General features: G+C 39.8%; 1 pseudogene across 1 annotated transcript in view; it reads left to right on the top strand.

Moving 5' to 3' along the window:
• LOC149267147 (putative aldo-keto reductase 4) overlaps positions 1–26,907 on the top strand; it is a 364,266-nt pseudogene that overhangs the window by 80,285 nt on the left and 257,074 nt on the right. Inside the window, exon 5 of the transcript XR_016255604.1 lies at positions 25,432–25,604. The product of XR_016255604.1 is annotated as a putative aldo-keto reductase 4 (transcript). The remainder of the gene's footprint in view (positions 1–25,431; positions 25,605–26,907) is intronic.

The raw sequence follows: 26,907 nt of genomic DNA, 5'->3' as shown, positions 1-26,907 counted from the left end.
ATTTTTTTCCCAAATATTTAGCTCTAAAAAACATTTTTTTTTCAATTATTATACAAATGTTCTTTCCTCCAAAAAAAAATGTTGGTGTAAATAATAGGCCTCGCAAAGACCAAAAAAATGTTGAAGGGTTGGTGTATATATTAGGAAATGGCTCTGCTTCGGTTGGCACGACACCAATCAATGTCGATTTCATTACCCACTCCTGCAATGATTCTTCCTTCCAAGTAAACAAAACAATGATGGTTCCAACCACAAAACTAATTTGAAATGTAGTCATAATGAAACTATACCATAAAATAATAGTTTCAGTACCACGAAGATCTTGTAATACCAAATTGGATCTTTTTCAAATAAGTTCTTCTCTGTGCACATATCTCTCAAAAGGAGCCACATGACCATAAATAACCCTTGACCAGATATTTAAAGAAGCCATTCTTTAGTTGAATTTGCAAGGGGAATAAATGATTTGAATTAAATAAACCCTCAGATCAACCAAATAGCAAATGATGTTGAAAACCCTAGATCACTGCCAAACTAGACTTCTTTTTGTCTAACATAAGCTCTGTGAGGAGTTTAAATCATACGACCACATAGGAACCACAACTCTACCACAAATACCACAACAATGCAAGTGCGAGGTGATAGAAAGACAATTGCAATAAAGAATTTGAATCAGAGCCATTTCTCCATAAGCATCTAGCTATAGGTTTTTTAGAGCTTTAGAATATCTTTTCAATGCAGAACTTCCTCTCCAATGCAACACTTGGGGTAAATCACTTCAAGAAGTCGTGGGCATGATTAAAGTAGAAACTGATCACAGAGACACCCCAAAAAAAACAAGATATAAAAAAACCTCACCCTCCTACCTAGATCAGATATGATCCAATTGTTGTTTGTAATAAATATCTAAAAACAAATAAGAAGGAGCTTGCAGTTAAGCTTTGATACCATGTAAGAGTGTAAAAACACCCACGGATTAGACTACAATATCTAAAAATGAAAGAGATCAAGAAAATTGAAGAACAAAGAAATTACTTCATTGCTTGAAGAAAAATGTTGTACATCAACTTAATTATAGGAGCAATGGAAGCTTCTAACGATAACTAGAAGACAAGACTTACAACACAATAGATAAGGATGTGATTCTTTATTCAAACTCTAACAAGGGCATGTGGGCCTAATTTCTAAGGGATATAAAATCACATGTGTTGAATGTCAATTTTTCTAACCCTAGTGAATTACAAATAATTTCCTAGAAAAAATCTTTGTTGATTTTTAATTTAATTTCAGCTTGTTGAACAAAATGTACTACTAGGATTTTAATTGGTAGATAAAAAAATAATTTTCAGCAAAAGAAAAAATTCAAACAACCAATTTTATTTGCACAAAACACCTAAATTTTTCCCTTCAAAATTCAACTTTTCATTCAAAAAATTTCCAAGCTTACAAGGGCTTTCCTAACTTGGGAAAATTTGCCCATTGAGAAAATACAATCTCAACAATTTTTAGAATTTACTGAAGAAATTTTGGGAACCTGTGAAGTTGTACAACTCTTTGGAATCACTGAAAATTCCCAAATCAAACATGTCCTTGCAATCTATTGTACAACCACATGTGCCATGTGATGCACTTTTTCCATACTTGCATGTGTGCACTTTTGTTGGGTTTTTCCTCACATGCAGACTAGATCTGCTACAAAAAATTAGTCTTTGATTCTCTCATGTTAGGTGTCGTCCTTACTACAAATCCTCTTGCTATTTTTTTTCTCTAGCAAAGCTTTAGTGAATTTCCTTCTCCACCTAATCACTGAGATCCTCACCTATCTCATTGTGTTTTGTGCTTAATAATGTGTCTTCTCCCTTTCCTAGCCTTCTTTTTATAAGTTTGAGTTATGTCTTAATCAACAACCCTAATATTCAAAGTGATTGATGGTTGAGATTAAATCTCAACTTCACTTGAGATCAACGACTATGCTTTAACTAATTCGGTGATATAAATAACCTTTGCATTTTATTATATTAAACTCGCCTTTCTCATAAAAAATTACTTTAATAAATAAATAAATTACTAAGGTTAAGATGTAATTAGGTGACTTCAACATGTGTTGATATTCTACAAACATCAACACTCCCTCTTAGCGAGGTTGGTATTCTACATCACTCCTATCTTGACCCTTTAAAACAAAAACTTCCCTTTCACCAAGGGTTTGGTGAGAATGTTTGTAATATGCTCATTTATGGAGATATATTGAATCTTCAATGCCCCTTTCTAGATCCTACCTCTAATGAAGTGATACTTGATCTCAATATGTTTGGACTTGTCATAGAACACTAGATTCTCGTAGTGTGACACAACTCTAATTATAATAGTATATCACCATAGGCTCCAACTCCTAACCAAATAATCCCGCAACCAACTTGCAAAGACAAATGTCCTAAAAAATTGCCACACTTGTTTCCATATACTATGTCTTTTCTTAACTGAGTACCATGGAAGTTTGCTTCTTGCTAAACTAGGAAATCATCATTGATCCAAGGTTGAAGAAACACCCTAAGGCGCTCTTCCTATTTGCTATAGTCCCTACCCAATCTGAGTTTGTATATCCCTACAACTTCACTCTATCTACTACAAGATACTTCAATGAATACTCCATTGTAACTCTCAAGTATCTTAGAACATGCTTCGATACTACCCTATCCACCCGCCTAACTCCACTATGAACTAGCCCAAAGTGCACACAGAAAAGAAGATATTTAGCCTAACGTTGACAAAATACTTTAAGGACCCTATTAATTATTTATACAATGTGGTATCCACCAACTCTGAATTTGAAGTAAAAAACTTATTCAGATTGGTGATCATAGGTGTAGCCATAGATCAATAGTCCTTTGCCCCAAATCTCCTTAGGATCTCTATTGCATACTTCCCCTAACCAAGGAAGATATTACCTAACCTCTGGCATACTTTTAACCCCAAGAAGTAATGCATCAACTCAATTTCCTTCATCTCAAATTCTATAGCTAAGTCTACCTTGCACCTCGATATGAGCATCTTTGAACCTATGAAATACAAGTCATCCACATACAGTACCAAGATGAGTGGATCATCTCAAACAAGTACAAGTTGGGATTTTCCTCACTCTTGGTGAAGCCCATACTTAATAAATATCCATTAATCCTATAGTACCTTGCCCTCGGTGCCTGTTGAATCTCAATAAGGCCTTCTTCAATCTACACATATGAGACTCCCTCCCATGTACCTCAAAAATCTAAGGCCGCTTTACATACACTTCCTCCTCAATCACCTTATTGAGGAATGTTGTCTTGAGATCCATCTGATGTATCTTCCACCACATAACTGAAGTAACAAATAAAACATCTCTAATGGAAGTATATCATGTTACTGGAGTAAATGTCTCCTCATATTCCAATCCCTTTTTTGGGAGAACCCTATTGCCACAAACCGCGCATTGTACTTCTCTATGCAACCATTGGCATTATGCTTGATCTTGAAGACCCATATGGAAGTCACCACTCAATTTCCCTTTGATCTTGGCACAAAATCCCATACATCATTCCTCATAATGGAGTCATACTCTTCCAATGTTTTCCTCTTCTCTACAAGAACATGGATATACAGTAGACAACCAAAGATGTGAAAGTACCCTATCTTTGGGTTCACCTCTGTGAATTCTTCCTAAGGAATCTTGTCCCCCAAGATCCTATGAGGAATCTTGTTTTGAACATAAAATATTGTGTTTTGTGTCTTTTCCCAAAGAAACATAGGCAAATCCTAGTCATGAATCATTGCCTTGGTAGTTGTTATAATGGACCAATTTTTTCTCTTCGCAACCCCATTTTACTGATGGTTGTATGATACTATAATCTCCATCTATATCCCTGCCTCTTAGAAAAAATAATTGAATTCATTGGAGGTGTAATCTTCCCCATTATTTGATCTCGATACCTTGATCCTTTCCTTTGCCTAGTTCTCCACCTAGGTGATTAGGTGCTCAGTATTCAGCTCAAAATTCAAAGTTCTCAGATTGGCTTGAAAACTATATGGTTGTGTCTTTCTTGTCAAGACGATCACAACACAATTCATTTCATCGAAAATAGAGTCCAGATGAAGGAGAAAAGGCCTGTTGTTCGTTTTCCTAAACAACTAAAAAAATTGTAGAATGGGACAGAATGATGACATGGCAGTCTAGCCAGCAAGGGGAATCTTCTTCAGTTTTCGCCCAATAGGGTTGTGACAAGTGTCACCTCCAGATTCGCCAGTGTGGTTGTGTAAAAGGGAAATTGCCTAATTGGCTCCAAGTGGAATTCGATTTTATTTTTATTTAAATATTACTATATACTATATATATAATATTATTTATATTATATAATTTTTTTTTAACTATATATATTTAAACATTCACATTCACTATATATATATTAATTACATATATTTAATTCACATTCACATGTTATATTTCAAATGGTGCATAGATGAAAAGGAGGGTGTGCGCAGTTTTGTTAAACCATGCCTGCTGACCGACAGCGGAGAGGAGGGGGCCAACCCCTCTCCATGCGACCACAAACCCGAAACCAAGAGACAACGGAGCGCTTAGTGCTAATCCCACTTAACTTAAGTTAAATCTGTTTAAATATTAATCAAGCATGCTTAATATTTGGATTAAGTTGGCGGCGGATTTGGCAGCACGCCAAATTAGGCAGAAACTGCCATTTTTGGCGGACTTAACTGGATTCTCTCCAGATTTAGCGAAGGTTTCCCAGGAAAAGTTAAATGAGACATAAATTACTCAATTTTTGACCAAATTGAGATCAGAAAGAAGTGTTCTTGGATAATTTGGACCTTCTGAGCACATTGGTGTAGGTATCAGGAGCCATAGAGCTTTTTAAACAACATTTTTTCCACATTGAGCTAATACAAAAGCCCAAGCTACTGATGCTGGACCAAGGAGATGTAGCCCAAGAGGGGTGAACTCCTTCATCAAAACATTGTGTTAATGTGTCTCTTTGATGGTTTGCTGTATTTTACATGTTTTCTATTCATTATTAGTTTCTGAAGCTATTTTGCTCATGAATGTCTTGTTAAACTTAAGGAAATTTACCTGTTTGTAAGCACTAACAACTAAGGAAACCTCAATACCAAAAGAAATAAGCAAGCACATGTTTATTAATCTGTAATTGTTATTAGCACTACAAAACTAATCATACAAATACAGATCGATTTGGTATCAAAGCTCAAGGTTGAATTTCTTTCTTGCTTGAGTTTGTGCAATTAGGATTTTAATGGTTGTAAAATTGTGATGCTTGCAAGGTTAAAGTTGTAGAAAGGAGAAGGGAAGCTATTAGTTGGAACTCCTGAGGTAATGCCCAGAAGAAGGAGAGCCACAGGGCCACAATATCCACCACCCAAAGTTCCAATTCCAGCTGCACTTGAAGCTCCTCAAATTTTGACTTCAATTGAGATTGAAGAGGTACAATCAGTACAAATTTAAGAGCCTGAATCCATAGCCATTATGTCTGGAGAAAGAGAGCTTGAAGGTCCCTCTTTAGAAGAGGAAGAATTCAAGAAAGCTTTCTATACTTTGATTGAGATGGTTAAAGTCCTCTATGAAGAGAGGAACACCAGAATGGTTGGAGAGAGTTCTAAACCTCCACATGGAGAAGGAAGCTCAGAGGACAAAAAAGATGAGAAGAAGGATTCCAAAGGGAATGGTGGAAAGCCACCTCCATCTCCACCATCCTCATCATCTTCACCATCTCACACAGCATCATCTTCCACTATCACCACTGCCCATATTCATTCCAAAACCCCAAAAGGAAAAACTCCATTACTGAAATTGGACTTAAAATTCGAACTTCCCATGTACAATGGAGAAGTGAATGCAGAAAAGTTAGACAATTGGATTCAACAGTTGGAGGTATACTGTAGAATTCAAAACCTTTAAGAAGACAACATAAAGATCTAGTTGGCTTCATTGAGGCTAGAAGGAGCTGCACTAGTTTGGTGCGAAACAAAGACTCGAGGAAATGAGAATCCATGGTAAGATATCCATCACTTGGGTTGAATTTGTTTCTGCAATTAAAAGACAGTTTTATCCTTTAGCCTATATGCAAAAAGCCATTATGAGTTGGCATAATTTTAGGTAGCTTAAAGGTCAAACAATCCAAGATTATACACAGGAGTTTAGAAAAAGAGCTTTGTTATTAGGAGTGAATTTGAATTCCCAAGATACACTGCTGAAATATATTAGGGGTTTACATTCCTATTTGAAACATACGATCCTTATGTTTAACCCAAACAATTTAGATGAGGTATGTGTGCAAGCCACGCACCTTGAATCTAGAGGAAAGAACATTCAGGAAGAGGGTAGTAAGAGGAAGCCATTCAAGGGTAAGGATAAGGAAAAGGGTGGAAAATGGAAGGGAAAGAAGAATGAAAGTGTGAAGAAAGAAGGGGATAAAATCACATGCAAACATTGTTCCAAAGAGGGGCATGATGAAGCCCACTGTTGGAAACTACATCCTGAATTAAGGCCTAAGAAACAAAACAATAAGGGAAAACAAAAGATGACAGCTACCACACAACATGACCTTGGTTCAGATTCTAGTGATGAGACCAAGATTTCAGCCATGGTTACAAAAGGAAAAGGAACTGTTGCAAGAACTAGTTCATCACATTCATCACATAGTCAAAACAATACTCCAAATGAAGAGTCAAGAATAGAGTTGTTTCATGTTAGAGTGATTTCAAATCATACAAAGATTGATGCATTATTTGATAGTGGGTCACAATCAAACTTGATTTCAGAAGACTTGGTTAAAAAACTAAACCTTGAAGTTCTACCTCATCACAAGCCATATCCTTTGGGTTGGATAGTAAACAATGCAAACTTACAGGTTACAAGGAAGTGTTTATTCATGTAGAAATTTTAAATAATATGACACTTATTCACAGAGATTATCCTGATTATACACTATTGCGGAATACATGCATAATACATAATCTCCTCTACGTTGATCATCAATTTAGCAGCATTAAAAACAATGAAACATCAGTCGCATGCACACATTAACATAGTATGTAACCCGGGGAAAGCATACAGCTGAAAACCCCACACTATCTGTATATTATATTGATTGAGAACATGTAACAATACATAGTACAATACTCCTCGCAAGCACTTAGTACTATCTCCACCTGTTACACACAAACTAGCTCAGATCTGATGCCTCAAATCTCCTCCACTGTTTGCCTGCCTCCACTGCGCAATCCTGCAAGAGAATGATGAAGAATGGCTGAACCAAACTCGTTATTACCTTTTGTGTGACTGTGCAATCCTCATTAGCAATTACTCAATCCATGCATGTGCAAATCTCATGCACAACTTTAGTCACAACTGACAGTTGTCTTGCCCTTTCACTTACCTCTAACACCTGTCTCCACTGAACTGTCCATGCACTGAGTTAACTGATGTATTCTTCAATTGCTTTATGAGTTAATAATTAGTGAATTAATTAATAATTAATTCACACAACTCATCACTAGTGTCTTCTTTAGTTAGACTAAATACAACTAGTTCAACCAAGTCAAACTGAACACAACTCCATCAACTCCTCAATCAACTCCACCAAAACTCAACCACTTGAGTCCTAACTAAAGTCCACCATGCAATAGCTCAACTAACTCATAAGAAAAGTGTATTTCCTTCTGACAGCTGCATGTGCCACATCCGTAGCTCGAACTGAAGTGCTCCAAGAGAATAAGATAATGTTTATAGTCTAAATATTATTAAGAGCTAATAATATTCGACTATTCTATATTTAGACTTGGCAGTCTATAAATAGACTCCGCCCATATGTCTAAAAATAGAAGTCCATCTATTTTTACCAACATGACCAATCATCCACAAATAGCATCCTGCAACTCATAGACCATGATCCATATGTCTAAAAATAGACTTTGCGCCAAAAATAGCCTGCGGGCCCACTTAGTGAAGGCGACTCCTTTCCACTAAGCTCCATCATCTTGTTGCATTTTCAACACTCCCTCTCAACAAGATATGGATTATCTGCAACCCCTATCCTGCCTCGGTGGTATTCGAATTTGCTCCTAGTGAGCGCCTTCATCAAGATATCAGCATCCTGATCTTCCGTTGGAATGTATGAAAGTAACATGATCTTCCGCTGCACACAATCTCTGATATGATGGTACCTGATGTCAATGTGTTTGGATCTATCATGAAATACTGGATTAGCCGAGAGTTTAATGCGACTCTGGTTATCACAATAAATCATTGTAGGCTCCAAGCATGAACCGATCAACCCGACCAGGATCTTCCTCATCCATATAGCCTCGCATGCAGCCAAACTTGCTGCCATATACTCATCCTCTGCTGAACTGAGTGCCACGAATCTCTGCTTCCTGCTGTACCAAGAAACTGTTGTCGATCCGATACTGAAGATCCCTCTATATGTGCTCTTTCTGTCCGTTGGGCTCCCCGCCCAATCTACATCCGTGAAGCCACATAGCTTCACCTCATCCTCCTGTCTGTACCACAATCCATATCCCGATGTGCCTATGAGATAACGCAATACATGCTTACCTGCCTTCCAGAAGAGCTTGGTTGGCTTAACCATAGCTTGTGAAAGCTGGTTAACAGCATAGCATATATCGGGTCGTGTATTGACCAGATACATAAGTGACCCCACCAACTGTCGATAAACAGTGGCATCCACTACTTCTGCTGAAGTAGCATCCTCCTTCCTCCAACCTCCAGGAAGAGGAGTATCAACAGGCTTGCAGCCATGCATGTTGAACTTCTCCAGTATCTCCCGAGCATACTTACCCTGAGAAACAAACAGTCCACCACTGCGCTACCAAATTTCCAATCCTAGGAAATAATGAAGGAGGCCCAAGTCCTTCATTTCAAACTCCTTAGCAAGATCATCCTTGCATGAAAGTATCAACAGCTCATCTCCCGCCAAAATCAAATCATCTACATAAAGTACAATGATAAGCAACTTACCCTCCACCACAATTTGGTATAGGTTAGGATCCGCCTCACTCTTAGAGAATCCAAGTCCAGTTAAATAGCTGTCTATCCATGTGTACCAAGCACATGGTGCTTGTTTCAACCCATAAAGTGCTCTCTTGAGCCTGCACACATGCGACTCGCTACTGAAGATCTCGAAACCTTCGGGCTGCTCAATGTACACCTCCTCCTCAATGACTCCATTGAGGAACACAGTCTTCACATCCATCTGATGAATGTGCCACCCCATCTGCGCTGAGAGAGCAAGAATCGTCCGTATGGAAGAATACCTTGCGACAGGTGCAAAGGTCTCCTCATAATCGATCCCCTCTATCTGTGAAAACCCTCGGGCAACAAATCTTGCCTTGTACTTCTCCACACTCCCGTCAGCTGCCTGCTTCACTTTGTAGATCCATCTCAAACCCACCACTGATTTCCCTTCCGGTCTTGGGACAATCTCCCATGCATTGTTTCTGACAATAGAATCATACTCTTCCACCATGGCGTCTACCCATGCGGGATCCTCCACAGCTTCCTCGAAAGAGGATGGCTTAGTCACGACACATTTTCTCACAAGAGCCATGTATCCAGTGTACCGATCAGGTGACTGTCTCTGTCTACGTTGAGATGTAGGTGGTCCTACAACCTTCTCTTCATTTTGAGCCAGTCGCTCAGCTTCTGTCAAGCGCTTTCGTCCTCTGATGGTTGGCGCTGCATGAGTGGTCTCTTCCACTCCATGAACTTCATCCTGTGGCTGATCCACGTCCTGAAGCTCATCCTTAGGAACTAATAGCTCCTCATCTTCATGCAAGTGTGGCTCCCTCTCAAGGCAACACTTCATGGCTTTCTCCTCCTGAAATTTTATATCCTGTCACACAACAGTCTTGCGACTGTCTGGAAAATACACATGATAGTTGTGGGGTGTATCAGTGTACCCCACAAATATCCCAACCTCTGCGGTCGATTCCAGCTTCTTCCTGGCATCCTTCGTCACATGCATGTAAACATTCGAACCAAAAATCCTCAAATGAGAAATATCAGGCCTCTTACCAGAATAAGCCTCCTTGGGTGTACTCATGCCAAGTATCCTGTGAGGACAACGGTTCTGCACATATACTGTAGTATTGCATGCCTCCGCCCACAAGTGAAGGGGTAGGCCCTGATCATGCAACATCGCCCGTGCAGCACCCACGATCATTCTGTTCTTCTGCTCAGCAACCCCGTTCTACTGTGGGTTATGGGGAGCTATGAGCTCTCTTCAAATCCCTTCTGCACTGCAGAAATCCTTGAACTCGCCAGAGATGAATTCACCACTATTGTCGCTCCTAAGAGCCTTCACCTTCTTCCCCGATTCCTTCTCAACCAGTGCTTTAAACTCACAGAACTTTGAGTATGTCTTGCTCTTCTTCTGCATGAAGAAGATCCAGCACTTTCCAGAGAAATCATCAACAAAGATCACATAGTACCTGTGCTTTGTTGTTGAAGCTACTGAGAAAGGTCCACACACATCTGTGTGAATTCTCTCAATGATCGTCGTGGCGCGACTATCCTTCTCGTGAAAGGTGGCTTTCACAAACTTTCCCAAAGTACACCCCTTGCACTGATCTGACTGCACAAGAGTGCCTTTAGGAAGCCCAGTAGTGATCTGTTGCAGTATCTTCAAGGCTCCATGGTGAAGGTGGCCCAATCTCCTATGCCACATCTCACCATCATCCCGGTTCACCAATGCTTCTGCCTTGCATGCCATTGCTGAGCATCCATCTACATGCAACTAATAAAGGTTCTTGACTCGAACCCCTATCTTCCGGGTTTCTCCAGTTGTCTTTCTACGCAGGAAGGCCTTTCCCTCGTTGAAAACAACATCATATCCCTTGTCTTCTAACATCGCCATAGAGATAAGATTCTTCTTCAATCCTGGAACATGCATCACTTCCTTCAATACAAAGGGTTTACCAGACTCCCTCTCAAAAGAAATGGTACCAATACCAGTCGCACTGTATCTACCATCATCGCCCATCTCGATGTGCACTCAAAGATATTTTTCCTCTAGATCAGAAAACAAATCTCGATCTCCTGTCATGTGAAAAGATGCACCACTGTCCAAGAACCATACCGATCCCATCACACTTGATACCAAGCATGCGATCAATGAAAAATCCAGCTCAAATTGCGAGGCTAAGGCCTCTCCCGCTACAGATCCAGCAGCTTGCTTATTTTTCTTCTTCTGCGGACAATTTGTGGCATAATGTCCGTGCTGGTGACAGTGAAAGCACTTCACCTTGGACATGTCTTGCTTCTTGCCTTTCGCACCGGAATGAGAAGCTTTCTTTTTCCTCCCCTTCTTTGCTTTGGCAGCCAAAGCACAATTTTCTTCATCAGTTTCCTTTGATGAAGATCCATCCCTGGTATTCTGCCTGATCTCCTCTTGCACAAGATCCAACCAAAGTCTCTCCCATCCTAGAAATTTCTCCTAACCATTGACAGAGTCCTGATAGGAATTCCAACTCTTTAGAAGACCAAGGAGAGCCAAGCTCACCAAGTCCTCATCATCGACAGTCACCCCCACACTTCCCAGCTCATCCCGACATTGGGTGAACTTCGTGAGATACTTGGGTATACTGTCGCCTTTCTCACACTTAATGTTTCTGAGTTTATCTTTGAGCACCAAATTCCTTTGGTCGCTCTTGCTTTGGAGTAACTCTGTCAACGCTTTCCACATCAAGTATGGAGAAGCCTTTCCATGGAGGTTGGACACAATGTGATCCTTCACGCCCTCCAACAGTATCCTTCGACACTTTGATGTCTTCTTTTGCCAAGCATCAACGTGAGCAGCATCAGTAGGCTTTGGGACCTCAGCATTTATGAACTCCTTCAGCCCATTATCATCTAACATCGCCTCCATCCTATCTTTCCATGCAATATAGTTCGAGCTGCCCTCAAGGGCATACTCCAATCGCAATCCGTTGAAAGACATTTCAACTTTGACACCAAGAAAACACTACTGCAAATTCGAATTCCACCAGCTCAAAACTCAACCGCTTCTGATCTAAAATTCGTGAGAACAAGGTCTTTCTTGTACAGAGATTGATTGTATGGGCATTCACTGGATATCTCACCTTCCAGAGGAAGGATGAATCCAGAGGCTACCTGGCCCGATTACAGACTCTGCCTAAAGAAATAAAATGTAAACACTTTCTGAATAATAGATCTGATGATCAACTCTGCTCTGATACCATGTAGAAATTTTGAATAATATGACACTTATTCACAGAGATTATCCTGATTATACACTATTGCGGAATACATGCATAATACATAATCTCCTCTATGTTGATCATCAATTTAGCAGCATTAAAAACAATGAAACACCAATCGCATGCGCACATTAACACAGTATGTAACCCGAGGAAAGCATACAGCTGAAAACCCCACACTATCTGTATATTATATTGATTGAGAACATGAAACAATACATAGTACAATACTCCTCGCAAGTACTCAGTACTATCTCCACCTGTTACACACAAACTAGCTCAGATCTGATGCCTCAAATCTCCTCCACTGTTTGCCTGCCTCCACTGCGCAATCCTGCAAGAGAATGATGAAGAATGGCTGAACCAAACTCGTTATTACCTTGTGTGTGACTGCGCAATCCTCATTAGCAATTACTCAATCCATGCATGTGCAAATCTCATGCACAACTATAGTCACAACTGACAGCTGTCTTGCCCTTTCACTTACCTCTAACACCTGTCTCCACTGAACTGTCCATGCACTGAGTTAACTGATGTATTCTTCAGTTGCTTTATGAGTTAATAATTAGTGAATTAATTAATAATTAATTCACACAACTCATCACTAGTGTCTTCTTTAGTTAGACTAAATACAACTAGTTCAACCAAGTCAAACTGAACACAACTCCATCAACTCCTCAATCAACTCCACCAGAACTCAAGAATTGTGCCATTGTAGAATACCAATCACAAGAAGCTATATTCTCTGCCAATGACTGATTTTTCCCTGGTTCAACTGTTTCCCCTTCTGCCTGACCATCCTCTGAATTTATGCTTATCAAATTCATATCCAGCATCCTGCAATTTTCTTCAGCCATTAATCTAGCAAGACCCTGACCTCTGACAAGCTTGGTGGGCTTCAATTCTATGTTAAATTCAATAAGCTTTGCAACCCATTTAGCCCTTCTTCCATCAGCATCAGACTACGTTAGGACATCTTTTATTGAAGCAGAGGGCACATACGCAATCACCCTGGAATGCAGAATGTAAATTTTGAAAGCTTTCAACGATTTGATAAGAGCATATGCATGTTTCTCAATGATATCATACCTCAGCTCAGCATCCCTTAAGGTTTTGCTGAAAAATGCCACTAGATGCTCTGAGCCTTCCTCATCTGCTTGCAACAAAACTGCTGCAAGGGTGTCATCAGAGGCAAACGAAAATATATGGAACTCCTTGCTGTAATCTGGGTTGATTAAAGTAGGAGCTTCCATAATAGCTTTCTTAATGGATTCAAAGGATCTTCTTGCTGCATCAGTCCATTTGATCTCTGACCCCTTTTTCAACATGGAGGTAATGTGTTTTACAAGTTCTACAAAATTAGGAATAAACCTCCTTACAAAATTTATCTTGCCCAGAAAGGACTGGATATCCTTCTTTGATCTCGGGACAGACAAGGTTTGTATTGCTCTTACTCTTTCTGGGTCAATTTTGACACCTGCAGCAGAAACAACATGTCCTAACAACTTGCCTTCTTCTAAAGAAAACTATGACTTTTTAGGATTGGCTGAAATCCCAAACCTTCTGAACTTCAGGAACACTTTCTTCAAATGCTGCAAATTGTCTTGATAGCTGCTGGAGTACACTGTTATATCATCAAGGTAGACAAGGACAAACTTATCCTTCTCTCTCACAAATGCTATATCCATAGCTCTCTGAAAGGTAGCTCCAGCATTCATCAGCCCAAAAGGCATCTTGGAATACATAAAAGTGCCCCAAGGAGTGGTGAATGCAATCTTCTCTTGGCCATCTGGATGCACAGCAACTTGGTTATACCTTGAAAATCCATCCAGGAAAGACATCACTTTGGCTCCTGAGACTTTCTGCAGCAAATGCTCCATCTTGGGTAGAGGATAATTTTCTTTCTTAGAGCATTTGTTTAAGTTCCTGAAATCAACATAGAGCCTGATTTCTCCACTTTTCTTCCTTACCACTACCAAATTGGCTACCCATTTTGAATATCTGAGAGGGACTATGATTTTGGCAGCCAGTAACTTCTTGATTTCTTTTTCAATCAGAGGGAGGAGTAAAGGATTTATTGGTCTCAACTTCTGCTTGAAAGGGATGGTGTCTTTCTCTAAGGGAATTTTATCCTGGATGATCTTTTTGTCATAAGTTTTCAGGTCACTATATTCCCAAGCAAAAACATCAGCAAATTGCTTCATCAAATTGCAGTACTCAGAACTTTGGGAAGCAAATAGATGGGTGGACAAATTTATATATCTTGGATGCTCTGGACTCCCTATATTATGCTTATGGACTGCAAATTGGTCTTCTTTTTGGGCAGCCTTATAAGGCACATCATTCTGGTCAAACAGCTTTTCTAAAGGAACTAGGCCTTTAGGTATATGATTGTTGGGTAGTTGGACAATGCTATTTTTGCCAATTTTGTTTCTAAGCTGGGACTGGGGACTTTCTTCCAAGGCTTCATTCTCTTGATCAATTTTCATTTCAGAGAATTCATCAATGACTTGCAAAAACCTATTCACTTCATCATCATCTTCAAAAACTTTCCAATGCTGGACATTATCAGGCAAGGATGGTCTATATTTCATCTGAACTTCATAAACTAGTTTGGGAGGCATGGGAGGGATAAACATGCTAGCAGACACAGCAAGGGAATCAGCGAGCTGATTTTTGACTCTAGGGATGTATGAGATGCAAAAACTATCAAAAGAATCTTTAAGTCTCCATACCTCATCTCTATATGCTTTCAGCCTTGGGTGCTTTGCTTGAAATGTTTTGTTCACTTGCTGAATGATGAGATCAGCATCTCCAAACACCTTTATGTTCCTGATTCCTCTGTCTTTAGCTGCGTTAAGGCCCAATATCAGAGCCTCATACTCTGTTATATTGTTGGTGACTTGGAAAGCCAGCTTAAAAGATAGATGTGTGCTTTCTTGTTTTGGAGATATCAGCACCACCCCTGCTCCTGCAGTCTCCCTTGAATATGCTCCATCAAAGAACATTTCCCAAACCTGTGTTCCTTCTCCTTCCACAGCCTGATTCACTGGTTTCTTGATCTGCATTGAGGCCTTTTGAGATTCTTCAATTTGGAGAATACATGCCCCAAAATCAGTGTCCACAGCATAAATGGGATGATTAGAAGGATTCTTCTCATCACTGATGATGTATGCCAGCTGTGATTCTCTATACAATCTCCTGCTCTCCCCTCCAAAAACTGGGACAGTGGCATAAGATAAATCATTTTGTAATGTTCTACCCAACCTCTTAATCCACCCTCTGGACAGCAGCATGCCAAACTTAGGAGGGACATCTGCTACCACAATGTCCATCATCATGCTCTTCATGGGCAGCTAAGTTAGGGTAATGGCCAAGTCTTTGATTAATCCTAGACACTTTACCTTTCTTGAATCGAATGAGAATAGATCATGATATGGTCTGGTGATATCAAGACCTAACTCTTCCATGACAGCTTTGGGCATTAGATTGTGGCTGGCCCCTGTGTCTAGCAGGAAGTTATGGAGGGTTTTATCATGAATGGTCAAGGAGACATAGAATGATGGGGAGCTATTATCAGAAGGTTCAGTCATGGGGATAAGCACAACTGCAGGCTTATCATCTTGCAAATTTACATAGTCATGAGAGGCTTGTGTGGCTTTCAGCTCAAGGGCATCAAGGATAGGCTTTCTAAAAACTTCACTCTTTGCAAGTTCTATCAGAGGCACAGATATCTTTAACTTCTGGATTTCTGATTCAAAGTTGAAAGAGGAAGGGGACTTGTCAGGACCTCTTACCTCTTGAGCTGGTGCTTTGAGGATGACTAGGTCAGCTGCTGGTCCTTTCTGTCTGATATTTTGTTGCTCAGTTGGGACAACAGCTCTTTGGGCAGGATTCTCCTTGACATTGCTTGTTCTTGACCTCAGATTATATCTTTGTTGTTCATTAGTCTGCAGAATAGCCTCTCTGTCCCACTCTTGATTGGTTTGACCCTGGAGTAATGATTCTTCATAGGCAGCCAATGTCAAAAAGGCAGCACTGCCTTTATCTTCCATGCAATGAATCTCATCCTCTTCTTCAAACTGCTCCTCCTCCATGACTACATTCTGGAAAGGAGCCTTAACTCTTTGTTCTTCATTGGCCTCTTTACCCCTCTGAATGATCTGCAATTGTTCATTTGCTCTTCTGAATGGATTTGGATTTCTTGGAGCAAATGTGTTTGGAAGCCTTGCCTTTCCAGAGCTTTGCTCAACCTTCAGCTTAGATATCTCAGCAGCCAATGACTCTATCATTTTAGTCATTTTGTCTAATTTAGGTTCTGAAGATGAAGCAGAGGAAGAAGAAGCCTCACCTCTCTGCCTCCTTCTATCAGCATGACCCTTGAGTTTTTCTGCAGCCATGATATTAGATTCCACCTCTAAAGCTGCATCTTGCATTTCAGCTAGAGTGGCACACCTTCTTTCTCTTAAAAGCAGGCAAAAATCAGAGTCAAAAGCATTGGCATAGGTGAGTTTGGCAGAGGTGGGGGTAGGCTTTACTTCAGTTGGTATTTTACTATACATACGATTGAATCTTTTATTAAAATCAGGTAATGATTCCCCATTCTCCCTCCTTAGGTTTCCAAACTCGGTATGGTAATATAGCAGGTCTTTTTTATCTCCCCAATGCTTCAAAAATACATCATCCAATGCTTCAATGTCAGCAATAGACCTAGGGGCCAGTTCTTTGAACCATTTCCTAGCCTCTCCATCAAGGCTTTGGACAAAAACTCTCATCCACACATCATCTTCACTGATATCTAGGTTATCAGCATAACTATAAAAAGACTCAAGGTGTTCTTCAGCTGTTACCCCCTCTGTACCAATGAACTTAGGCATGTATTTATGATACTCTCCTGCAGGCATGGCATTTAAAGGAACAGGCAAGACCAGGGGTCCATACCTAGTAGCTATGATCCTTTCCATCTTCATGGGTGCTTGTTGGCCTACCATGACTGGGGGAGGTGGAAGGATACTGGCAGTTTGAATGGTAGGGAGCTGTGAAATGGATGACAGGGACAAAGGAATATGATGGACTGTATGGGAGGCTTTCTTTGGACTGAGATCCAGAGGGGAACTTAATGTACAAGGAGCTTTATGAATCTCTGAGGGTATTTCTTCACTAACAATACTAGGCTCTATATCTTCAAACTATACATTCTCAGCTACAATCTTCTCTTGCAGAGATACACAAGATTGTTTAGGCTTACCTGATCCTGATGCTCCTTTCTGTGATGTTTTTCTTTGCTTAACAATCTTCTCAGGGTCAGGCACTGGGTCAGCTGGTGATTTCTGAGGATTTCTCCGAGTATGCCTCACAAACTGAGCCAGAACTGTAATGTGGAGTCGCCACTAGGTTGGTCCTCCAGTAGAGTCGCCAGATAGATGATTACAACCAGAAATGTGTCCAGACTTTGTCTATCATCAAAGTTGGAACTGTGTCATTCTCCCAGGGAAGCTGAGCTTCAATCTCCTCTCCCCGGCAATGACGCCAATTATGTTATCACCCCAAGAAACTCTCCTAGGTTGTAGCTCGGAGATGCCTGGGAACATATAAATTCAACTTATTGTTGCAAATGGATGAATGGAAGGAATGATGCTTGTCCAAGCCAGATAACCACTTCTATTTTGCTTGACTCCAGACATGCGTGAACACCCTCAGACTACAAGGCTTTAGACCACCAACTACTCATAGTTTAAGATTGGGTGAATATGGAGAATATTGACCACACCAGCAGATGCACAAGACCATGTGATGGCCAGCTGTAACCAGTAAAGAAGTCTGCAAATCTAATCTCCTAATGCACAAACAGGATGACAGCTCTCTGGCACCAGATGAAGAGAAACCTGAATAACTTATTCAATGACACATACAAGATTTTAACACAGAGGTAGGATGACAGCTACTCTAATGCTAAACATCAAGAGTTCAAGAATACAACATATCAGGCACAACTTGGAAGAGAGAATAAATGGAAAGTGAGCAATTAACAGCAAAAGAAGCTTGTATTAGCTAGAAATGAAGACGAGATGCTGCAAGTATCAAAATAGTCACAGTCTCCAGAAGTTGAACCTTACATCAAAACATCAACCATCAACCTTGATTACATCTTGTTTCTGGGTATATATAGAGTTTCAATACAAAGGCACTTGGCCATTCTAGGTATGGAGGGGTCATAATTGACCACCAACCGCATTTAGTTGCCTGATGGAGCTTCTGAGTGCGTTTTCTTGCTTTAGTGGATGAATCTGATCTTTTCTTGTGCTCTGTTGTCCTCTCGGGTAGCTGGAGTGCTTGTATCAATGAGGCCCCATAACTGTTAAATGCAGCCATTTGATCGTGCTCCGTCCTTTTCCTCCTCAGCCATACTATTTGTTAAATATGGTGGTTGAGGAGCAACTGCAAACAGTACTAGAAGACTGGTCACCTTCATCCTTCGGGTGCACAGAACAGTCAAGGGACGCGGACTGCATAGCGGGTGGACGAGTCGGATGAAGGAGTAAGATTGGCCGTCGGATCGGGCGGATAGACGACGGAGATGGCTTGGCGGGGGCTATCGGGAAAAGTGGGGGCAGAGTGAACGTGGGCCATTGGATCTCAAGTGGACAGATCCAACGGTCGTCAGGGCGGCAAAAGTGTGCGTTGGTTATTCGGGCGAGGACGGAGGACCGGGCGGTAAGCGGTATTGATCGCACCGCCGTAGGACGTTGGGCAGTAAAAGGACAACGGCGCGCGATCCCATTTAGAGTGTGACGCGTGGCGGCGGAGGAGAGAGGAAACCACTCTCCATCGCACGTTATCGTCCCGACACTTTGTGGACGCGAGGAGAGCGAACGCCGTCCGATCGTGGTAGAGATGATCGGACGGTGGGGTTTTGATCACGCGGGTCACTTTATTTGACGTGACAGGAGCTGTTGGATCAGCGGGAAGAGTGAACGACTGTGATTTAAAGGTGATGATGGGGTTATGGAAGCGCGAGGTCATGTGGACACAACTTTATGAGGGTTTAGGCTTTGCGCTCGGGGCCTGAGGAAACAGGGATTTATGTTGGGTTTTAGAGGAAAAAACAGAGGCAATGGGGGTGAAAGAGAGTAAGTGGAGTAAAGGAGAAGAAGGAAGATGACTGCCATGAGCTTCTTTTTGAGCATAAACAATACGGCCAAGCTTAGATTTGGCCTTCAAAAACCACAGTTACAGCAGAGCTAACAAGTACACCTTTCATCCACAAATAGATGGACAAACTGAAGTGGTAAATAGAATAGTTATTCATCTTCTTAGAGGATATTGTAGCAAACATCCCAAGTTGTGGGATGAACAATTGCATTACATACAACATGCATACAACAAGGCAAAGAATTCTTCCACAAACACATCACCATTTGAGGCATGTTATGGATATTTGCCAAGATCGCCATTGGACTTCATCTTTGAGAAAGATGTTGCTATCGAAGGTCACAGTGACATCGATAAGGCAAGGAAGTTCATAGAGAAAATTCAGTTGATACATCATACAGTGCAAGAACAGCTTGAGAAAAGTCAAAGCAGCTACAAGGCAAGGCATGACAAACACCAGATTGATCACAAATTTCAAGTTGGCGACAAAGTTTGGTTATATATTAGCAAAGAGAGACTTCAAGGGGAAGGTAAAAAGATGAAACCAATCCATTATGGTCCTTTTAAAATTCTGGAAAAGATTGGTAATAATGCATTCAAGCTTGATTTGCCTCCTTACATGCAAATATACTATGTTGTTAATGTTGAGAATTTGAGATTGTTTGAGCCTCCTTTGATTGATAATCAAGGAGAGCATGTTCAGCTACCATTAATAGATGATTTATCTCTAGAATATCTAGATGAGCTTTAGCAAGATCTCATACTTGACAAAAGAACCAGAACTTCAAAGATAGGGGATGTCGAATACCTTATAGTGGGACTCAAGGGACAAAAGCCTTCTCAAGCCAAATGGTTGCAAACCAAAAAGGTGAGGGAGTTGTACCCTCACTTGTTGAACAATTGATAGTATCTTTTGGGGTCCAAAAGGCTTCTAGTGGGGAGGAATGATCAAGTGCTTAGTGTTTAGCTCAAAATTAAAAGTTGTCAGATTGGCTCGAAAATTGTATGGCTGCGTCCATCTCATTAATACAATCGCAACGCAATTTGTTTTGTAGAAAACGGAGTCCGAATGAAGGAGAAAAGGCTTGTTTTTCATTTTCTTAAACAACTAAAAAAATTGCAAAATGGGACAGAATGATGACATGGCAGTCCAGTCAGCAAGGGGAATCTTCTTCAGTTTTCACCCAATGGGGCTGTGACAAGTGTTACCTCCAGATTCGCTAGTGTGGTTGTGTGAAAGGGAAATTGCCTAGTTGGCTCCAAGTGGAATTCGAATTTATTTTTATTTAAATATTATTATAGATATAGTATTATTTATATTATATAGTTTTTTTTTAACTATATATATATGTGTGTGTGTGTGTGTGTGTGTGTGTGTGTGTGTGTGTGTGTTACATATATTAAAATTTAAATCCACATGTTATATTTCAAATGGCGCATAGACCAATGTTTCAGGTGGCATATATTATGTATTAAAAAATGTGATGGGGATAGGGCAGGTTTGAACCCATGACCTCCCCCTCCTATTTTTCGTGCCTTACAATCAAGCTACAGAGAGTGCGTTCAAAGAGAGGGCGCACACAATTTTGTTAAACCATACCTGTTGACCAACGACGGAGAGGAGGGGGCTAGCCCCGCGGGGCCAACCCCTCTCCATGCGACCACAAACCCAAAACCAAGAGCCAACGGAGAGCTTAGCGCTAATCCCGCTTAACTTAAGTTAAATCCATTTAAATATTAATTAATCATGCTTAATATTCATATTAAGTTGGCGGTTAAGTTGGCGGCGAATTTGGAGGCGCGCCAAATTAGGCAGAAACTGCCAGTTTTGGCAGACTTAACTGGAGTCTCTCCATATTTAGCGGAAGTTTCCTAGGAAAAATTAAATGATGCATAACTTACTCAATTTTTTACCAAATTGAGATCAGAAAGAAGTGTTCTTAGCTAATTTGTGTAGAAATTTTGAATAATATGACACTTATTCACAGAGATTATCCTGATTATACACTATTGCGGAATACATGCATAATACATAATCTCCTCTACGTTGATCATCAATTTTGCGGAATTAAAAACAATGAAACATCAATCGCATGCGCACATAAACATAGTATGTAACCCGGGGAAAGCATACAACTGAAAACCCCCAACTATCTGTATATTATATTGATTGAGAACATGTAACAATACATAGTACAATACTCCTCACAAGTACTCAGTACTATCTCCACCTACTACACACAAACTAGCTCAGATCTGATGCCTCAAATCTCCTCCACTATTTGCCTGCCTCCACTGCGCAATCCTGCAAGAGAATAATGATGAATGGCTGAACCAAACTCGTTATTACCTTGTGTGTGACTGCGCAATCCTCATTAGCAATCTCAATCCATGCATGTGCAAATCTCATGCACAACTATAGTCACAACTGACAGCTGTCTTGCCCTTTCACTCACCTCTAACACCTGTCTCCACTGAACTGTCCATGCACTGAGTTAACTGATGTATTCTTCAGTTGCTTTATGAGTTAATAATTAGTGAATTAATTAATAATTAATTCACACAACTCATCACTAGTGTATTCTTTAGTTAGACTAAAATACAACTAGTTCAACCAAGTCAAATTGAACACAACTCCATCAACTCCTCAATCAACTCCACCAAAACTCAACCACATGAGTTCTAACTAAAGTCCACCATGCAATAGCTCAACTGACTCATAAGAAAAGCATATTTCCTTCTGACAGCTGCATGTGCCACATCTGTAGCTCAAACTGAAGTGCTCCAAGAGAATAAGATAATGTTTATAGTCCAAATATTATTAAGAGCTAATAATATTTGACTGTTCTATATTTAGACTGGCAGTCTATAAATAAACTCCGCCCATATGTCTAAAAATAGAAGTCCATATATTTTTTACCAACATGACCAATCATCCACAAATAGAATCCTGCAACTCATAGACCGTGATCCATATGTCTAAAAATAGACATAGTCTAAAAATAGACTTTGCGCCAAAAATAGCCTGCGGGCCCACTTAGTGAAGGAGACTCCTTTCCACTAAGCTCCATCATCTTGTTGCATTTTCAACAATTTGGACCTTCTAAACACATTGGTGCAGGTATTAGGAGTCATAGATCTTTGTAAATAACATTTTTTCCACATTGAGATAATACAGAGGCCCAAGCCATGGAAGCTGGACCAAGGAGATGTAGCCCAGGAGGGGTGAACTCCTTCATCAAAACATTGTGTTAATGTGTCTCTTTGATGGTTTGCTGTATTGTACATGTTCTCTGTTCATTATTAGTTTCTGAAGATATTTTTCTCATGAATGTCTTGTTAAACTTAAGGAAATTTCCTGTTTGTAAGCACTAACAACTAAGGAAACCTCAGCACCAAAAGCAAGAAGAAAGCACATGTTTATTAATTTGTAATTGTTATTAGAAAAAAAAAACTAATCATACAAATACAGATCACTAGGCCTTGAATTCACTAAATCGACTAAAAATGTCATCCTTCATTTTCATAAAGAATATCTAGGTTTTCATGGAAAAGTCATCTATGAATGTGACATAGTAGAGAGACCTTTGTACTGATGCTACTGAAATTGGTCCAAATAAATATGAATGAACAAGATCTAATAACCCCTTGGACCTACTCTTGTTACTTAGGAAATCATCCTTGGCATTCTTTTCAATTTCACACCCTTCACACATGCCTTGTTGTTCAATGTTGAACTCTGAGAGACCAATGACAATATCCATCAAAATTGGCAATGCCATGTAGTGCAAGTGTCCCATCCTCCTATGCTATAGCTCACACAAGTTGTCATTGCCATGTACCAAAACATGTACTATCATCCCTTGCAGCCTATAGAGACTGCCCTCTATAATCCCAATGACTCCTGCTAAGTCAAGATTAGCTATCTCTTGACATATGAGTATATGTCCATTTTTTTCAACCCTGGAACATATAGCATTTCCTTAGCATCTAATGACCCTCCAAACTCAAGTTGGCACATGATGGTCCCAACACCCCTCATTGCATACCTGACATCATTTCCAATCTCCGCATGTAGATTTGAGTCTTTCTTTGTCAAACTACTAAAAAGATCTTGTGTTGCTATGATGTGGCATGATGCACCACTGTCCAAATATTGTGCACTCCTATTGGTGGTGCTAGTAGATAAACAAGAGACCAATAAGAATACCTTCTCAAATTTGGCTACAAACTCATCAACTTGTGTTGATGTTGTTATTTGTTATAACTTACACTTTCGCTTCTTCTCTGGACACTATAATGCATAATACCCATTCTTGTGACAAATGAAACACTTGATTTTTACTCAAGTCATTCTTCTTGCTTAGTTGTGATGTTGACATTTCACTTTTGACTTGTTTAGTAGAACCCTTTCTTTTCCTTTTTTTGGATTAACCCACCAAGGCCATGTTCTCCTCTCCACCTCCTTACTTGTTAGAATTAACATTTTTATGATATTCTTCCTCGATGCAATCATCCTAAATCCCCTTGCAATTTGCAAAGTGTTTCCAAGTGTAGATCCCCTTGAAAAATGGTTCCCAAGACTTAGTGAACGCATTCAGTGCCACATGTACTAGTGAGTCTGGGTACGAGTGCACTTCTCCTTGGGTTGTATTGGGGAAGGCTAGAGCTTCAGAGAGAGAAGTGTAGAGAGAGATGTTCATGTATGGGCTTAGAGGGTAGTTGGAGTCCCATAAAGATATTCAAAACTTCTAGAAGCCATAGGGCTTTGAAACATCCCTGGGTGACCAATTTGGAAAACTTGGAAGGGTAGTGGTTCAATTCGATGGACTGTGGGTGCAGAGAAGGGGATGCACTACCTTGGGTTGTGTGGGTTGATGGGGGTGTGACACTATTGGAGTTTGGTACCTTGGCGTTGCTCATATTTGGTACTAGTTATATACTTGGTTTTGTGTAAGCCATTAACATGGTGGAGTCATGACCCCAGCTCAGAGGTGTTCCATTGCTGAGAGAGTTGGAGCAGCATGCTCTATGACTAGGTGGGATGTTTGAATTCTATAGCCAATATGTGGATTTAATTAGATAAATGGTAAACATATTTTATGTTGTTTATTGTTTATGACTCTTATGCCGATTATTGTGATTATGTTATATAAACGTGTCATAATATGTTTGTGAATGGCATCGCTGCAGCTAGGTGGCTACAAGGTGTTACATAACTATTGATATCATTACATCTTAATATATTGATATTATTAATCTTTAAGCTGGACATACTACACACTAGTTTTATTGTTGAAGAGTGAAGCGAGCTAACTTACTATGTTTCTTGATTACAAGAAAATATAATGTTATCCTTTGACCTGTCTGCCTAATCATTTGATTTCATTTGACAAAACTATGATAAAATCAATAGATGGGATCTCACATTTTTTACTTGGGATGGGAAATGGTAGGAGAAGACATGAAATATACAGGTTATTTCTTTTTTTTGTGTGGTTACGATTGCTGAGTTTCCTTTTCTCCTTCCATTTCAATAGTTAAATGCTTAGATCTTATGCCTTATTAAACTTGTGCGCTTGGCCAGAGGAAGTATAAGGCGTTCCTACATTTCCTTCTAGTAAATGTTGAGCTCAAAACTGGTAAAACTATCAATTTTCATTTTACATTTGGGAATTTGGTTGATGCAGAAAACTGTTAATTATCTTGGAAGTTCATTTTTAAGTTGTATTCTAGGCAAGGTGTTGGCAACTATATTCTATTTGCCCCTATGCAAACTGCAAAATTGAAAACATGAACCATGAACGGATCTGGATGTTGCATTCGTTTTGAGAGGAGAAAGTTTATCATTTTAATGGCCACTTGCATATCAATTCTTCATTTAAGTGTTTCTTCCTTGGTTATACCTTTTTAATTTCTATTTTTATATGCTTAACTATTGTTTGTTGACATGCTTTGTTTGTGTATCTATATCAGATTGGAGAACTGAAAAAAATAGTTGAAGAAGGGAAAATAAAATATATTGGACTTTCTGAGGCTTCGGCATCAACAATTCAAAGGGCTCATGCTGTACATCCTATAACAATAGTTCAATTAGAGTGGTCCTTGTGGAGTAGGGATGTAGAGGAAGACATTATTCCAACTTGCAGGTACATAATATTTTGGAGTTCATACTTTTCATGTGGCCATTGAATATTAATGTGTCTCTTTGATGGTTTGTTGTCCTGTACATGTTTGCTATTCATTATTAGTTTCTGAAGCTATTTTTCTCATGAATGTCTTGTTAAACTTAAGGAAATTTACCTGTTTGTAAGCACAACAACTAAGGAAACCTCAGCACCAAAAGAAAGAAGCAAGCACATGTTTATTAATCTGTAATTGTTATTATCACTACAAAACTAATCATACAAATACAGATCGAGTTGGTATCAGAGCTCAAGGTTGAATTTATTTCTTGCTTGACTTTGTGCAATTAGGGTTTTAATGGTTGAAAAATTGTGATGCTTACAAGGTTAAAGTTGTAGAAAGGAGAAGGGAAGAAATTGGTTGCAACTCCTGAGGTAATGCCTAGAAGAAGGAGAGCCACAAGGCCACAATCTCCACCACCCAAAGTTCCAATTCTAGTTGCACTTGAAGCTCCTCAAGTTTTGCCTTCAATTGAGATTGAAGAGGTGCAATCAGTACAAATTTCTGAGCCCGAATCCATAGCCATTATTTCTAGAGAAAGAGAGCCTAAAGGTCTCTCTTTAGAAGAGGAAGAATTCAAGAAAGCTTTCTATACTTTGACTGCGACGGTTAAAGTCCTATATGAAGAGAGGAACACCAGAATGGTTGGAGAGAGTTCTAAACCTCCACATGGAGAAGGAAGCTCAGAGAGCAAAAAAGATGAGAAGAAGGATTCCAAAGGGAATGCTGGAAAGCCACCTCCATCTCCACCATCCTCATCATCTTCCACTATCACCACTGCCCATACTCATTCCAAAACCCCAAAAGGAAAAACTCCATTACTGAAATTGGACATAAAATTCGAACTTCCCATGTACAATGGAGAAGTGAATGCAGAAAAGTTAGACAGTTGGATTCAACAGTTGGAGGTATACAGCAGAATTCAGAACCTTCAAGAAGATGACATAAAGATCCAGTTGGCTTCACTGAGGCTAGAATGAGCTGCACTAGTTTGGTGGGAAGCAAAGACTCAAGAGGAAATGAGAATCCATGGTAAGATATCCATCACTTGGGTTGAATTTTTTTCTGCAATTCAAAGACAGTTTTATCCTTTAGCCTATATGCAAAAATCCATTATGAGTTGGCATAATTTTAGGCAGCTTAAAGGTCAAACAGTCCAAGATTATACACAAGAGTTTAGAAAAAGGGCTTTGTTATTAGGAGTGAATTTGGATTCCCAAGATACATTGCTAAAATATATTGGGGGTTTACATTCCTATTTGAAAC

Source organism: Pinus tabuliformis, chromosome 6 (assembly GCF_031772625.1).
Source record: "Pinus tabuliformis cultivar Carrire ecotype Pingquan chromosome 6, CPIR1, whole genome shotgun sequence".
NCBI lineage: Eukaryota > Viridiplantae > Streptophyta > Pinopsida > Pinales > Pinaceae > Pinus > Pinus tabuliformis.
This window is presented reverse-complemented; position numbering and strand designations above follow the sequence as displayed.